General features: G+C 46.0%; 1 protein-coding gene across 6 annotated transcripts in view; it reads left to right on the top strand.

Annotated features, from left to right (window-relative positions):
• Positions 1 to 276: 276 nt before the first annotated feature.
• The window catches only part of Ndae1 (Na[+]-driven anion exchanger 1), a 265,601-nt gene continuing 248,377 nt past the window's right edge, over positions 277 to 17,500 (top strand). For all 6 annotated transcript variants that reach the window (XM_080280219.1, XM_080280220.1, XM_080280223.1 and 3 more), the window contains exon 1: positions 277 to 1,156. The gene's annotated coding sequence lies outside the window, so the exon portion shown is untranslated. The remainder of the gene's footprint in view (positions 1,157 to 17,500) is intronic.

Here is a 17,500-nt window from a genome sequence, read left to right on the forward strand (position 1 = left end):
CGTCGCCATCACGACAAACACACACACGCACGAACACCATAACAAACACTGCCGACGCTCTAGTTACACCGAGGAGACGGATTTTCTTATTTTTGCCAGCGATAAGGAGGCGTTTAGAAAAAATTTCCGAGCACGGGCTCAAGGGAAAACGGTGCCAGTGAGGGCAGACCTGCGTAATTCCGGTATGAGAGTGGGGTGCTGGGGTTTTGGCATCGCGGCGGTTTGGGTGGCAGCCGTGCGGGGTCCAGTGGCAGGCTCAGCTGGGTTGGAGCCGTGTTATCATGTGGCCAGTCCTGTTGTCACACCTCCTAAGCCCGCCCCATGAGAGTCCTGTGACCTCCTATGCCAATTCCCTGTGACCTGAACAACCCCCGAGATTCCTGTGACCTCAACTGCCAACCCCCAGCCAATCCTGTGACCTGAACAATCCCCCGTGACCTTAACAACCTCACAAAGCTTCCGTATCCCCGTCAACCTTCTTCGATTCCTGTGACCTCAGCAACCCCACGACCTAGACTAACCCCTGTTACATTTACGCCAACCCCTTGTGATCTCAACCTCTTCTAACCTCCATAACCTCGCCTCCCATTGACTCCTAAGACCTCGTATGCCAACCCCCTTTGACCTGAACAAACCCCTGCAGTTTCCTTGACCTCACTAGACCCCATCAATTCCCCTGACCTCGAACGCAAGCTCCCTACAACTCGTGACCTCGTACGCCAACCCCCGTGACCTCGCCAACCCCTTCGATACGTGACCTCGTACGCCAAGTCCGTGACCTCGCCGACCTCCTACGACTCCTGTGACCTCGTAAGTCATCGTGACCTGTGACCTAACAAAACAAACTCAAGCCATATCTGTGAACCGTCAATCAAACTCCTACAAGATACAAGCCTTGGGAATATTACTGTGACCTTATTGTGACCTCGTATGCCTTCAGTGACCTGTTTCTGAAGTGGCTACGGGGTTAGGTAGTTTGCGGCATTACTGGGTCGCCTACGGGATTCGACCAAAGGACCCAGTGAGCATATACACACATACATACACCGTGTCAGCTGATATCCGTGGTTCTGGGGTGAGCACAGCAATTACTCTTTACAATTCTGTGTCCTCGTCGTCATCCATAATCGTCTTTGGCTGAGACAACTACTGAAAGGTAAGAATTAACACGGCCCTACCGTTTACCTCCTACCCGATAACCTATTTCGAAATTCACTATTCCTACCGAAGAGACGGTTTTTATTCTACTGCGGAAGGGGATGTATTATTGGACAGGTTTATTTAGGCTGTAGGCTATCTGATCCCTGAAGTTAGAACCCTCCCCTAAGCTAATATAATAATAATAATACCGGTAATAATAATAATCGTTTAGTGTTGAGTAAACAAATACGTAAGTAGGTGGAAGTGGGTTAAAAATACGAACAATCCTAGCTTTTCATCCAGCGAATTTCAGAAAAACGTAAAGATGGTTAAATTTGTCGGAATTAGGTCGGTTTTAGGGCTAGAGGTGGGTAGAAAATAAATGTTTACCGCGTTACAGCTGTTCTGGATTTCCACACGACCTGACACTGAGAATAAAGAGGTTGCAAACATGCTTCACTGAGAATAGATGTAGAATCGAGATATATCGACTGAGAACAGGAAATCTCGGATGCCATGGCAGTCCAAAACCCGCTATAAATCGATAGGAAAATGGCTGAAATCATTAGTCTCCCCTCAATAGTCGTCAGCGAGGCGAATACGATGTTTACCAATAACAGATGTTCTCGCTTCCTGGGCAAAACCAAGCGGGAAAAAAACGTACTACGAAATGGCAGTTAATGTTTCGAAATGCCAATCGTTGTGGTAAATACGATCGTTAAGACGAGTATAGTAAAAATTCTAGCTCCCGAGGATAAAAACGTACCTAGAAAAAAAAGGTTACAAGGAAAGGACAGGTATATTTCATAATGTCGCCAGCCACCCTACAGAAATGGTCGTTAGGGCGGTTATATTACAATAACGGCTGTTTTTTTCTGTTCATTCTAACGGACTTTGAAAAAGCGTAATGGTACAGGGAAACAGGTTGTAACATTTCAAAATCCCGTTAACCGAAAGTACAGACATGGCGGTTAGGGCAGTTAGATCAATAGGACGAATGTTGCAGTTGAAAGTGACCCGGTTAGGAGCCAAGGTTGTTGAGAGGAGGAAGGTGATTGGCGCAGATAAGCCACATTCAACATGGCTGCCGCGCGGTGGAGGTGAGCAGGAGCGGGGAGAGAGAGAGAGAGAGAGAGAGAGAGATGAGGGGATGGTGAGGCGAGGAAACGGGAAGGAGAGAAGAAAGAGGAGGTAAGAGAAGAGTGAGATGAGGGGAAAGGAAAGAGGAGGTAACTTAAAGGATGGGACATGATATGAAAGAGGAGGGAGGGAAGACGTGGGATGAGGGAAGACTGGAGATGGATGAGAGAGGAGAGAAGAGGGGAGAGAAGCGACGTGAGGGGAGGGGAGGGGATACGAGGAAAGGGGTGAAATGAGGATGGAAGGGGAGGGGAAAGGAGAGGGGAAAAGGTGAAGGTGGAATTGAGGGGGAAGTACGTGAGGGGAAAAAGGAACAAAGAACTTTTAATACCTCGTTTTTCCCTCTTTTGATGACGGAGGGAATGAGGGGACGGAATGGGGGTGAGGGGAGGGGGAACTGAGGAGGTGTGGAAAGCGGGGGGCGGAAAGGGAAACTGAGGGAGTGAGGAGGGGTGATGGGAAAGGGGAAACGAAGGAAGGTGAGGGGAGGGAAAATTGAAAGGCGGGGGGAGATGATTTTGAGGAAGGTGGGGTGAGGGTAGGGAAGAGGGGGAAATTTAGAGGTGATGGAGAGAGTGAGAGAGGAGTATGGATGAAGGAAAACAAACAGAACGAGAATGAGAAGATTGGAAATGGAGAGAGTGGGGTGGAGGAGGAGGACAGAGGAGGCGGGGGGTAGGGGTATGGTAGAGGGTAGGAGCGAAAGGGAAGAGAAGAGAGGAAAGGGGAGGTAAGCAAGAGGGGAGGAGGGAGAGAGGAAAGAAGGGATGATGGAGGAAGAAATGAAGACAATAGTAGGAGGTAAGGTAGAGGGCATGGAAAAAAAAAAATGGGGAGCAGAAGGGAGATGAAAATAAAGGGGAGGGGAGGAAAGGAAGATGGGAACGAAGAAAGGGAAAGGGGAATGGAGAGAAAGAGAGAGAGGGGGTGAGAGAGAGAGAGAGAGAGAGAGAGAGAGGAAGCAGCCTTTAATCAGCACCTAACAACTGGACGAGGTTCACTAAGGCAGACGATCAATATTCTCCTGAGTCCAAATCTTCCCCCAGAAAAACGTAGGGACAATGGGGAAACAGAGTGTGTCTCAGAGTCTGGTCGGCATGAGAAAGAAGAAAGTATAGAGGAGGTGAGTGGAGAATGGAGAGGAAAGGTAGAGGGGATGGGGTGAGAAGGGGGAGAGGATGGAGAGAGGGAGAGAAAGTATTAGGCAGAGATGAGAGGGGATGGGGAAGAAAGTGAGAAGGGAGAAGAGATGTGAGGGGGAATGTAGAAGAGGGGAGACACTAGGGGAGGGAAGAAAGGGGGAGATAGAGAGGAATAAGGGAGGAGAGAAGAGTGAGCATGAGAAGGGAGAGGTGGAGAGAGAAGAAGGGTGAAGGCACATAAAAAGAGGAGAATACAGAAGGATGGGAGAGGGGAGGAGAGAAGAGGGGAGAAAAAGAAGAGAGGGAAGGGAGCGACAGGAGGGGAGAAAGAGTAAGGGAAAGTGAAGAGTACATAGGGGGGAGGAGGAGAGGAGAAAAGAGGAAGGAGAGAAGATATAAGGTAGAAGAGAGGAGGAATGCAGAGAGAAGATGAGAGAAATAAGATGATGAAGAAAGAGAAAAGCGGACAGTACATACAGAGAGAGATGAGGAGGGGAGATGATGATGATAGTCAGAAGGGAGGGGAGGGGAGGGGAAATGAGGGGGGAGATTAGCGAATGGAAAAGGGGAGGAGAGGGCAATGGAGAGTTCAGGAGGAATATGGGAGATGAGGTGAGGGGAGGGGGAGGGAGAGTGGACGAGGGGAAGGAAGATGAGGAAGTGGAGAGGGACATCGACGGTACATGTGGGGCAGGGGAAGTGACGTGGAGGGGGAGGGGGAGTGGAAGTGACGTGGAGGGGGAGGGGGAGGGGAAGTGACGTGGAGGGGAAGGGGGAGAGAAGTGAGGGGAGAGGGTAGTATTGACGGGTGGTGACCTTGGTGTGGTGAAGCTTACATACCACCATCACTACTACCACCACCAAAACTACTACTACTTCTACTACTACTGCTACTACTACTACTACTACCACACCTGCACATACCTATATACACACCTGCTAGTCATCAGCTTAATTAATTATTTTTATGTACACCTGTCCATCTCCCCACAACACATGTAAACATCTCCATTTTTCCACATTACATTCTCTCTCTCTCTCTCTCTCTCTCTCTCTCTCTCTCTCTCCACTGCACCTGTCCATTTAGTCACCAGGACTGTTCATTATCATTTTTATATATGACTTGAGGCTACTTTCAATATCAGGAGTGGAGAGAGAGAGAGAGAGAGAGAGAGTATACTGCATCACTGTAAGCACAAACAAAGGAGGCATTCATTGAGTGTGTTGGGAATCCTCACCAAAATTACTTAACTATCTAAATAAATATATAAATTACTGAAGATGCCTGTTTTATATATAGGAAACACTGAGATGGATCTAATGGGATGATGATGATGATGATGATGATGAAAAAGGAAACAAGATGATGATGGTGATGATGATGAAAAAGGAAGCCATAATGATGATGATGATGAACAAATAACAACAGATCATGATGATTAAGTAATAAGAATATCTAAGACAACGGCTGATCACTTAAAAGGTTCTTGCTGTTATCTCTTATCGTAACCTCTTCTACCGTTGTCTCTTATCGTTGCCTTTGTTACCGTTATCAGTCCCTTTATTGCATAACTGTAACTTCATTATCTCTCTCTCTCTCTCTCTCTCTTTCTCTCTACATCTCGCACCTTTATTTGTACCAGTGTCTCTACCTCAATTTTATAGCTACACCTATCAGTCAATCTATTTACCTGTGTGTCTGTCCATCTATCTATTCTTCTGTCTACCTACCTAATTACCCGTTTGGCTATCTATCTGTCTGTCTATCTATCTATCCGTCTATCTCACCGTTGCATCTACCGTTGTCATATCCGTTGTTTCTGTTGTGTCTGGCAGGCGGGCTTGGGAAATGTCAAGGTCAGTGCGTGTGCGTGCGCTCGCAAAATGTGTCTGCGTAAGGGTGAACCTGTGTGTGTGTGTGTGTGTGTGTGTGTGTGTGTGTGTGTTAGTGAGAGAGAGAGAGAGAGAGTCAGCAATGCAAGGTTTAGAGATAAGCCATCTCCTTGCTCCTCTACACGTTATCTCACCGCTATAATTGTTATCACTGTGCTATCATTCCACTTACCTCTACTTACTCACTTACTCTCTCTCTCTCTCTCTCTCTCTCTCTCTCTCTCTCTCTCTCTCTCTCTCTCTCTCTCTCACACACACACACACATACAAACCCATACTCCATTATTCCCTTCTACACGCGATGGGGAGCACAGAATTCAGACCTACCACAAGACTATCCAGCAATAATATACGAAGCACACGTGCATCCATCCCTCCTTCAGTATATCGAAATTTTTTGCGCCAACTCACAGGCCAAACACCACAATGAAAATGGGCTTCGTAATGCCTTTGTGACACACCATTACCTTCACCGCAAAATAAAGAAATAAGTAAATAAAAGAACGACTTCTGTTACGTGTCATTTCCCTAAATACTTCCTCTATCCACAAGTATCTCTCATTAGTTGTCGGCTTCCTCTTCCTCCTCCTCCTCATCATCATCATCATCATCATCATTCACTCCCTTCCTACTTATGCATGGACTCAAATTAATGGTCCACACACACTACTCACCATTCACACCCAGACCTCCACCTCACAAGCACACACATCCACTTGCAAACCTCACTCATTCACACATTCATTTACCTTCTTGGCGTTCACTGCCTCCTCTTATCCTTACAGTTATACATATACACATTTTCTCCATCTCTGCACATTCCCTCCACACTGCTTCACGTTCGTTACACATTCCTCCACATTCCCTCCACCTCCTCCACATTCCCTCCACCTCCTCCCAATTTCCTCCACCCCCATTACGACGTCAGAGATACGGGCCAGTGACGTCTGCTCCTCTCATTACGCCTGACTCTCTCTCTCTCTCTCTCTCTCTCTCTCTCTCCTGGCCCTGTGACAATCGCTGACACACATACCTGACATTTCCTGCTCACCTTTATTCACCTCATCTCACTCATCCTTATTCATCATTAGTTCTCTGGTACAATAATGTCTAGCATAGTTATGTAGTCTCTCTCTCTCTCTCTCTCTCTCTCTCTCCTGATGACCACAATCCAGTAGGTGATAAGTGGGCAATTTGTTATCAACACTATTAATTACACACACACACACACACACACACACACACACACACACACACACACACACACACACACACACACACACACACACACACACACTGCCAACCACTCTTATCTAAACCAGCACAGTTAGTACCTACGTCTGTGTGGTGTTGGCAGGTGTGGGGGATGGTAATAGATAGTGTTGGCAGCTGTGGTTGGTGTTGGTAATTGGGCCTAAACAAACAGACTCTCGAAATTCAGTTACGCAATCGATATTTAATTTTTAACAGCTGCGTCAATTCCAGCGCGAGAGGGTAACATTTATATTTCTGTCCATATATATTTATCTACACACACACACACACACACACACACACACACACACACACACACACACACACGTGGTCCCATGAGAAAAAACGAAAGTAATTCAAGACAGAAGTTCTCGACCCAAGGCCAACATAAACACATTACACACACACACCACACACACACACACACACACACACACACACACACACACACACACACACACACACACACACACACACACACACACCGGAATAGGTTACAATGGATTTTCTGTTTTGCTTTTCCTCTTAATTCTCGCTAATGAGGTGCGTCCGGTGTGATATGAAGCGAATTCTGAGAGAGAGAGAGAGAGAAATGTGTGTGTGTGTGTGTGTGTGTGTGTGTGTGTGTGTGTGTGTGTGTGTGTGTGTGTGTGTGTTCTATGACCCCCTCCACACGCACACAAGGTCACAGGTGGCCGTATCGTGACCCATGACAATTACACAACCCGTATCTTACAGCAAGGTCACGCTAAATCCGGCTCGCACATCCCAGGGACACATAAAGGAATGACTCGGCATGTTACTGACTGGATTTTATGGCAAGATGGAGAGATTAGCGCAGAGGAAGATGGATTTGGAGAGAGAAAAATGGATTTGGACAGAGGAATATGGATTTGGATAGAGAAATATGGATTGGGACAGAGGAAGATGGATTGGGATTGAGAAAGATGGATTGGGATTGAGGAAGATGGATTTGGATTGAGGAAGATGGATTTGGATTGAGGAAGATGGATTTGGGTTGAGAAAGATGAATTTGGTAGAGGAAGGTGGATTTGGACAGAGAGACTGGTTAGGACAGATTAGGACAGAGGAAGAAGCAGTGGACAGGGCAGGGGGGAAGAAATTAATTAATGGGTGATGGATTAGGACAGAGGACGAGAGAGGAGGATAAAGGAAGTTGGATTAAGACAGAAAAAGATAGTTGAGGATAGAGAAAGCTGGATTAGGAGAGAAAAAGATAGATAAGGATAGAGAAAGCTGGATAAAGACTACAGCAGGCAGATTAGGATAAGCATAGACAGACTGGACTGAGAAAGACAGATTAGGACGGAGGAAGATTAGAGCACAGAGAGAAATAATACAAAGGTCGATATATCCTTATACATCATAAATAAAAAAAAGTGATGAAAGAAAAGTTTAAAAAGTGGGTCTGTCTATGCCACGAAGAATTTAAAGTTTAAATAAAAATAAAGTTTGGTATATCCTCCAATTTCACTGAGTAAAAACCTATGGCATATTGTTTACCGTTTGCACCTGGCCTGTCATGTAAACAAGAGGTGAGAGGGTGTGATAAGACAGGTGAGTGGATGGTATAGGCTATGACATCCTTTACCTGAGGCCTTTATTAATGTGGACAAGAAGCGGGAGGGATGGGAAAGGAGGAGGGAGTGAGAAAAGGGGAAGGAATAGGAAGGGAAGAGTGGAAAGGGAGAGAGGGATGGGAAGGCAGAAAGTGAAACGATGGGAAAGGAGAGAGAGAGAGAGAGAGAGAGAGAGATTCAATACCACAGAGACAAATCAAACGCAGCCCAAATAAACCTCTCTCTCTCTCTCTCTCTCTCTCTCTCTCTCTCTCTCTCTCTCTCTCTCTCTCTCTCTCTCTCTCTCTCAGCCCTCTGGAAGCCCCACAAGACACACTAACATATTTATAACCAAACTCACTCTCACTCACGCTACCGACCTCCTTTAGAGTAAAACAGACGATACAAACCGGGAAGAGTAGATAAATAAATAGACAAATAGACAGAAAGGTAGACAGACATAGAGACAGACTGGTAAGTAGGCTGATATAGATAGATAGATAGATGCACAGATGGAAAGTTACAGACACTGACAAATAGATAGACAGACAGACAGATGGACAGGTAGGTAGGTAGGCAGACAGGTAGGTAAACAGAGAGACAGAAAGATGGACAGACAACGATACAGACAGATGCAAAGGTAGTTAGACAGACACTGAGAGAGAGATAGACCAACATACACATGGAGAGGCAGGCAGGCAGACAGAGCTAGATAGAAAGATAGATAGATACTGAAATATATAGATAAATGGACATATTTTATTAATCATCATCATCTCTCTCTCTCTCTCTCTCTCTCTCTCTCTCTCTCTCTCTCTCTCTCTCTCGACAACAAAACGATATTACACGTAAAAAGTGAATACAACTGTGACATATGGATGGCAGAACCGTTTTTGCCGATCACCGATTCTTTCGAGGTCAGAAGAAAAGCTCTCTCTCTCTCTCTCTCTCTCTCTCTCTCTCTCTCTCTCACACACACACAGGGCAAAACACGAGACAAGCTGTAATCCTGTAAACAACGCCTAAGTATATACATCGAATACACACACACAACACACACACACACACACACACACACTATTGAACCATCGGCATCACATTACTTCATCGACCTCCCCACATCAATATTAAGGATCGATATTGGCAAAAGAACCCTCATATCAACAGCCTCGTATGAGCAAAACTGACCAGAGTTACAGGATGGGAAAAAAGTTGGTGTACTGCTTCCCTGCGCCTACTTCACACTTGGGGCATGTCCATCACTTTCCTCCCTGACGCATCATATCAATGAGAATGCATCTATGGGCAAAGAAACATAGCAAGCCTCTCTCAGCTTAAGGATATTAGCCAGTAAAGGGAAGTGCAAGGGTTGAAATATTAGGCAAATATACCAAGCCTCTCTTAGCTCTGGAATATTAGCCACCAGAGGAACGTGGGAAGCAGAGGAGGTGAAATATTAGGTACAGAAGCATACCAAGCCTCTCTCAACCTAGGAATATTAGCCAGCAGAGAAAAATGAAAAGCAAAGGAAGTGAAATATGTAGAGAAACATACCAAGCCTCTCTCACCTTAGGAATATTAGCCAGCAAAGGAAATTGAAAAGCAGAGGAGGTGAAATATTAGGCAGAGAAACATAGCAAGCCTCTCTCATCTTAGGAATATTAGCCAGCAGAGGATAATGGCATGTAGAATAGGTGAAATATTCAGCGAATTTCTGTCCCCGACCATGTTAAAAAGAAAAAAAAAAATAAGGGCAACGTAGTCAGAGGGATAACAGTGAACAAGTAAAATTCTTATACTGACTGGTTTATGGAAAAACTGGAGGATATAGAAAGTGACGATAAAACAAAATTCAGCTGTTTCTGCGTCAGGGAGAGAGAGAGAGAGAGAGAGAGAGAGAGAGAGAGAGAGAGAGAGAGAGAGAGAGAAGCCATATAAGTGCCAATGGACGGTGTACCCCAATTTCCCACTCACTCTCCTTCCCCTCCCTTACAGTCTCCTGCTCCAACTCCCTCTCCCCCTACCCTTTACTTTCCCTTACCTCCATCCGTCACCCTTCCCTTACCTTTCTCTTTCTCTCCGCCTCCCCTCCCCATACCCTCTCTTCCTGTCTCTTATCATTTCTCCCCCTCCCCTACCTTCCTCCCTTCGCCTCCCTTTATCTCACCTCTTCTCCTCCCCTTACATTCTCTCCCCCTCCCCTTACCTCCTTCTTCCTTTACCCCTCCCCACATCATCTCTCCCTCCCCTCACCCCCACTCCCCTCTCCTTACCCTTCTCCCCTTATCCGTGCTCCTTTAACTTCCTCTTCCTCTCTCTCTCTCTCTCTCTCTCTCTCTCTCTCTCTCTCTCAAATATCGAGTCATGCATTGGAATTTCTGGTAATGAATGGCATCAACACGACTATCATTCCTAGCTAATTTTACTGAGCCTTGACTTACTGAATGCTCTCACCTCATTAGTTTCAGTGATGATGATTATGATTTGGTGGTGGTGGTGGTGATGATGATGGTGATGATGATGATGATAATGATGATGATGATGATGGCAGGGGTGATGCAGATGGCAATGACAGTTTCACTCCTACTAATTCTTTTTCCTGCTCTCACTACCCAACAAGACAGGCAAAGAGACAAAGATACATACACACAGACACAGCCGAAGAGACAAGCAAACAGGAAGAGACAGAGGAGCTGAGACAGAGAGAAAAGTAAGAAAAGCAAGAAGGAAAACATAAACAAAGAGACATAGAAGCAAACACACCGAAAACAACGACAGAAAAAAAAAAAACTAAAACATATACAAAAAGGCAGACATATGCAGACAACGACACACACACACACACACACACACACACACACACACACACACACACACACACACACACACACACACACACACACACACACACACACACACACACACAGATGCATGAAACTAAAACAGACGGTCAGGCAGACAGACACACAGACAGACCAACGCACTTACTCTATTACACCCCCCCCCACGTCCACTGCCGTCCCCCCCCCCATCGCTCCCTTCCTTTGTATAGACGAAAGTGAATAAAGTGAGAGAGTGAGAGAGACTTTGTGAGGCATATGAATGTCAAAGGATATTGTGATGTAGGAGTCTCTCTCTCTCTCTCTCTCTCTCTCTCTCTCTCTCTATGTATGTATGTATGTGTGGATGTACCGTCATGTGTGTACCAAAATTAATGTACGTCTACAATTTTACACATACGAACAAGCTCTCTCTCTCTCTCTCTCTCTCTCTCTCTCTCTCTGTCTCACCATCCCCACCCCTCCCCTTCGCCACCCCTTAGTCCTTTATTCACCTTATATATCCCTTCCTGTATGTGTGTGTGTGTGTGTGTGTGTGTGTGTGTGTGTGTGTGTGTGTGTGTGTGTGTGTGTTTTCTTGCCTGTGCGTGCGAGTATGCATGTGTGCTTGTGTGTGTCTGTGCGTGTGACTGGTAATTGGGATACAGTATATATCATCGGCACGCGAGCGAGAGAGAGAGAGAGAGAGTAGAAAGGGGGAGCGATAGGCAAAGGATGAAAAAAATGCAAATATGGGACGGAAAACGAAAGAAGCCAATCAATGAGGACAGCTGAGTGAAGGGAATCAAATAATAATAATAATAATAATAATAATAATAGTAGTAGTAGTAGTAGTACCTGTAGCTGTAGTAGTATAATCATCAATCATCATCATTATCACCATCATCATCATCATCACCACCACCATCATTATAATCTTACACCTTATAAACAGAATCAAGTCTTTCTAAACTAAATAATATCGCCTGGGACCAATGAACATAAAATAATTGGCAAAAAAGATCTGAACAGGCTTTGAAGATATATGAAAGACCAAAGACTTGAACATATATACCACTTGCCAGACGCCTTAATCCCGGAAGGGGTGGCCACAAATTAGATGTCTTCACGTCACCTTGTCCTTCAACACCACACTGCCCTCTCTCCAACTCACGCCACTCTTACCTACATACCTCCACTCCATCCCTCTTGCTCATCCCCGGTTTCCCTCTCCACCTCATACACCCTCCAAGTCCATCTCTCATTCCACATCCTCTCCCCATGGCCAAACAATCACTAAAGTATTTCTCCTAATGCTTTCTTGCAAGCGAAAATATCAGAAGTAGGAAAAAAACACACAACATTGTTAAAGAAAACGCCTGATTCTAGTAAAAATGAAACAATATAGGAAAATAGAATGTTACGAGAATATTATATGGATTAAAATATTGAATAACATCTGAGAAAACATAATATTTTGTATTAAAGGATTACCAGTGACCCTGACCTGAAGTTGGGGTGAGAGCGAGGGGAGTGAGGGGGAGGGAGGATGACGGGGGGAAGGGATGGAGTAATCTTAGATGAGTGTTTACCCAACTCACTCCCCGTCTTCCTCACCGACCTCTATCGTCTTTCCCTTCTTTCCTCCCTGTATTCCTCCAGTCTCCCTTTTCTCTATCTCCTCTTCCCTGTCTTCCTCCACCTCCCTTAGTTCTTTCCGCTCCCTTCCTCCCGTTCTTCCTTATTTCACCCTTCCATCTTCTCTCTCTTCCTCCTCCCAACCATCTGTCTTCCTCCTTCCTCTCACTATGTCTTCCTCTATCCACCTCTCCTTCTCTCCCACCTTCCTCCTTTCCCTGTCTTCTTCCAAGCGCCACTCTTCTCTGTCTTTCTCCCTCTCCTCTTCTATACCTTCCCTTCTACCCTTCTCTGTGCCTTCTTTCCCACTTCCTTTCTCTGTCTTTATCCTTCCATCTTATCTTCCTCCTCCCACCTACCCTTACCCACCTGTACAACCTTTCTATCCTCCCTTCTTTCCAGTCTTCACCCGCCCACCCACTTCGTCACCCACCCATCCACGTACACACTTGCACTCGATTTCTCACCTGTCCTCACCCACACCCACAAGCACACCTGTCTAAGCATTTACCTCCATCCAAACACACACACACATACACACACACACACACACACACACACACACACACACACACACACACACACACACACACACACACACTGACACACACACACACACACACACACACCAACCTCCCATACCGCCACATACTCAAAATACCCCCACCCACATCTCTCTCACCCTTACCCCAACTAGCATACACACACCCTCATCCACGCTTTACACCCACATTCCTCCCCACCCATCCACAAACCCCCTACCACACCCCTACCACCTTCACTCCCACCCACAATTCACACCCACATTCCAGTCCACCCGCCCGCAATCCACTTGTACCATGGCAAAAGCAGCTACCCACCCACCGCACCCAACCCAACCCAACCCAACCCAACCCCACCACATCCACCCACCCATCCTGTACCAAACCTCACAGCCCACCCACCCACCCACTCAACCACTAAACTCTGCATTTCACCACTCACTCACCGTCCACTCTTCCACATTCACCACCTCCTCACCAAACTCACTCATTCCACATCACCAAACCCACCTGCAGGCCACCCATCGAACCTACCCATTCTCTCCCTCTCTCTCTCTCTCTCTCTAGGCATTCCTGTCCCTACTCAGTAAAAAACCCCTTCTCCTCCTCCTCCTTCTCCTCCACGGCGCACCACCCTCCCTCAAACTCAATCTCTTTTTTCTGCTCGAATAGTCAATTATTAATAGAGAGAGAGAGAGAGAGAGAGAGAGAGGGGGGGAAGAATGAGGAGGAGGAAGTAAAAAAAAAAAAAAAAGAAAGGGGTGTGAGAGAGAGAGGGGGGGGGAGTTAGTGAGGAAAGACAAGAGTAGCCAAATAGAACAAGACCTTGAATGAAAAGTAGGTGAGGGTGAGGGTGAGGGTGAGGGTGAGGGAGAGGAAGTAGTAGTGAGAGAGAGAGAGAGAGAGAGAGAGAGAGAGAGAGAGAGAGAAGAGAGACGAGGGACAGAAATAATGAGAGATTAAGGATAGAGAGGAAAAGAGACGAGAAGCAGAGATAAAGAGACAAAAGGAAAGACGGGGACACAGATAAAGAAAGTGTGAAAGAAGTGAGAGAGAGACAATGACGAAGGTGAAGGGAGTGAGAGAGAAGGAGAGAGGTGGAGGGAGAGAGAGAGAAGAATAGAGGTGGAGGGAGCGAGAGAGAAGGATAAAGGCGGGAGGAGTGAGAGAGAGAAGAATGGAGGTGAAGGAATTGAGAGAAGCATGGAAGTGAAGGGAGTGAGGGAGAAGGATGGTGGTGAAGGGAAAGTGAGGGAGAAAGATGGAGATGGAGGGAGTGAGAGAGGAGAGAGGTGGAGGGAGTGAGAGAGAAAGATAGAGGTGGAGGGAGTGAGAGAGAAAGATAGAGGTGGAGGGAGTGAGGAAGAACATGGGTGGAGGAAGAGCGAAGGATGGAGGTGGAGGGTGTGAGAGAGGATGGGAGTGGAGGGAGACAGGGAAAGTGAGGGATTGGAGAAGAGGGAGAGAGAAGGAATGGGGACGTGGGAGAAAGATGAACTGTGGTGGTGGGAATGAGTGAGGGAGGATTGGAGTGGAGAGAGAGAGAGAGAGAGAGGAGGGATGTGGCAAGAGGGAGAAGTGATAACAAGGAAAGGAGACCTGAGTGTGAGATGAAGAAGATATGAGAAGTGGAGGAGGAGGAGGAGAAGGAGATGAGAGGTATCGGTAAGGAGGGGAGGAGAGAAGATGAGATGAGGTATAATGATGACAAGGAGTATGAGTAGGAAGAGGGGAGGGGAGGGGAAGAAGAAAAGGGAAAGAGGAATGGAAGAAAGCAAGAGAAGGGAAGGGAAGAGAATGGAAGGACTGGACAGAAAGGAAGAAAGGAAAAGGAAGGGAAAGGAAAAAGGAAAAGATGGGAAGGAAAAAAGGAAAAGAAGGGAAGGGAAAAGGGAAAGTAGGGGAAGGGAAAAGGGAAAGGAAGGAATGGGGAATGGAAGGACACGGGAAAGAGGGTACAATAAGTGACAAGCCTTATGAAGTGACAGAAACAGGTCAAGGGATAGAGAGAGAGAGAGAGAGAAAGAGAGAGAGAGTACAAACCTTAACAACCTGCTTCTTTGTTTATCATGCCATACTTGATGCACTGAGACCGTCCCCTCTCTTTAACTTATAAGAGATAGCTCACAAGACATTAAAGTTAGTGTACATTTTTCTCTTTTAACTTGGAGGTGGCTTACACTGGCTCACACAACATTAAAGCTAGTACACATTTCTCTCTCTTAAACTTAGTATTATTTTTTCACATTGGCCAAAATTTTCGTCCTTCTGCAGCTTATATTTTCACGTTGCTAAGTGGCGGGAAGACAGTGCTACGGCTCTACATCTCTTCCACAGCACTTCTTCGTGACTAGCATCATATTCCAGTGCTAATCCACTCTTTACAACAAAGTACCACGACTCTACTGTACATCCCTTCCACAGCACTTCCTCGTGACTAGCATCATATTCCAGTGCTAATCCATCCTTTATAACAAAATACCACGACTCTACATCGTTTCCACAGCACTTCGTCGTGACTAGCACCACACTCTAGTGCTAATATACAGTTAAAACTAAATGACAGAGCAAAATATAAGGGCTCAACATCTTTTCCACAGCACTTCTTCGTGACTTGCATCATATTCTAAAGTTCATTGTTACAACTCAGCGCAGAATATGGAAAGATGGTAATTTTAGACCAGGCTTGAGTAAGAAAAAAAAAAATCAGATTTTGACTTTGGCTGAGGGCTTGGCTAAATACGGGTCATGGAACAGATGAGTGGGTTTACATTATGGCTACCCCTACCCCATACACCTGCGCTCTCTCTCTCTCTCTCTCTCTCTCTCTCTCTCTCTCTCTCTCTTTTCCGTCTCCTCTCACTTGAAACTCTATCTCCTCTCACCCCACGCTCAAGGCTCTCTTCTTTTCTTTTGTTTCTCTTTACTCCTCTTTTCTTAACATTTCCTCTTTAATCTCTCCTCCTTAACCTCTTTTCTTATCATCCACCCACCAATCAACCCCACACCACCACACACCTCTCGCATCCACATCCCACCTACCCACACCTCCCCTACATCACAATTCCCCCAACCCTAACCCAACCACTCCCCCACCCATACACCATACTATCTTATCCCCTCCCCACAACCTACCCACACTCCCCCATCCCTACATCACACCGTCTTATCCCCTCTCCACCACTCCCACCCCACACCCCACCACCTCAAGCAGTGCCAACCCTTAGACAACCTTGATTTAACACCCCCATAACTCCGCCTTACACTCCAGCCTTCTGTCAACCGCATTAAAAAACAATTGACTGTCGGCAGAATTGACTGCTGGTTGAAGTGGAGGGTTGAAGTGTGGTTGAAGTGGAGGGTTGAAGTGTGGTGGGCATAGAGGTGGATGATGATCGTGGTGATGATGATGATGGTGGTGGTGGTGATGGTGGTGACGATGATGATGATGATGATGATGATGATGGTGGTCGTGGTGGGAATGTGTATATGCGTATGTGTACTTCCCGTACCCGTCTATGTGTGCATGTGTGTGTAGGTATGTACGCGTGCAGGTAGGCAGATCGGCAGGGATGTAGGTTAACTTTCCGTGTATGTATGTACGTGTATTTTCCATGTAGGTGAATTCCCCGTGTGTGTGTGTGTGTGTGTGTGTGTGTGTGTGTGTGTGTGTGTTAATAAGGGTCCATTAGATAATTGCCGTAACGAGGTACCTACTGTTGTCATTGTCTCAAACTGCACCAAACACATCACACTAATTGCCAGTCTTCACGTCACAGCAAGACGGGTTCATTCTGTTGCCTTGTAATTATGAGAAATGGAGGAATAAAAATGCGAAACGAGAAGGGCGATACGAGGAGCGAAGACGGGAAGATTGACACAAGATCATTATCATAGTTATCATCATTAGCCTCATCATTTACTGTTTCCTCATAATTATCATCATTAGCATCATCATTTATCATCATCAGCATCAGAATGAAAAGAAAAACCCAGATAAAATGAATAATAAGGAGAAATAATACAAATCTGCTTACCGAAAACCTCCCATTCATTCAATAAAGCCTCCAAAATTACAATATCTATCTATTTATCTATCTATCTATCCATCTATCTATATGTAAACAAACTGGCGATAGAAATACAGCCTTCACTTTGCTTTCCCCTTGTCGCTATTCACCCAGCAGTACATATTAGGGACCCGGATGTACACGGACTACAGCGGGTACAAAAGTCGGCAGCAAGTTCATCAGAAAGTTGTTAAATTAAGCCCTCCCCAGGGACTGAGCTGGTCTCCATGGCTGGCTGTAATTTTAGTGTATCAAACTACGGTGTGGCAGTACTGTGTCACC

The sequence above is a fragment of the Coenobita brevimanus genome, chromosome 84 (genome assembly GCF_032717465.1).
Source record: "Coenobita brevimanus isolate Jiangsu-jjx chromosome 84, ASM3271746v2, whole genome shotgun sequence".
Classification (NCBI taxonomy): Eukaryota; Metazoa; Arthropoda; class Malacostraca; order Decapoda; family Coenobitidae; genus Coenobita; species Coenobita brevimanus.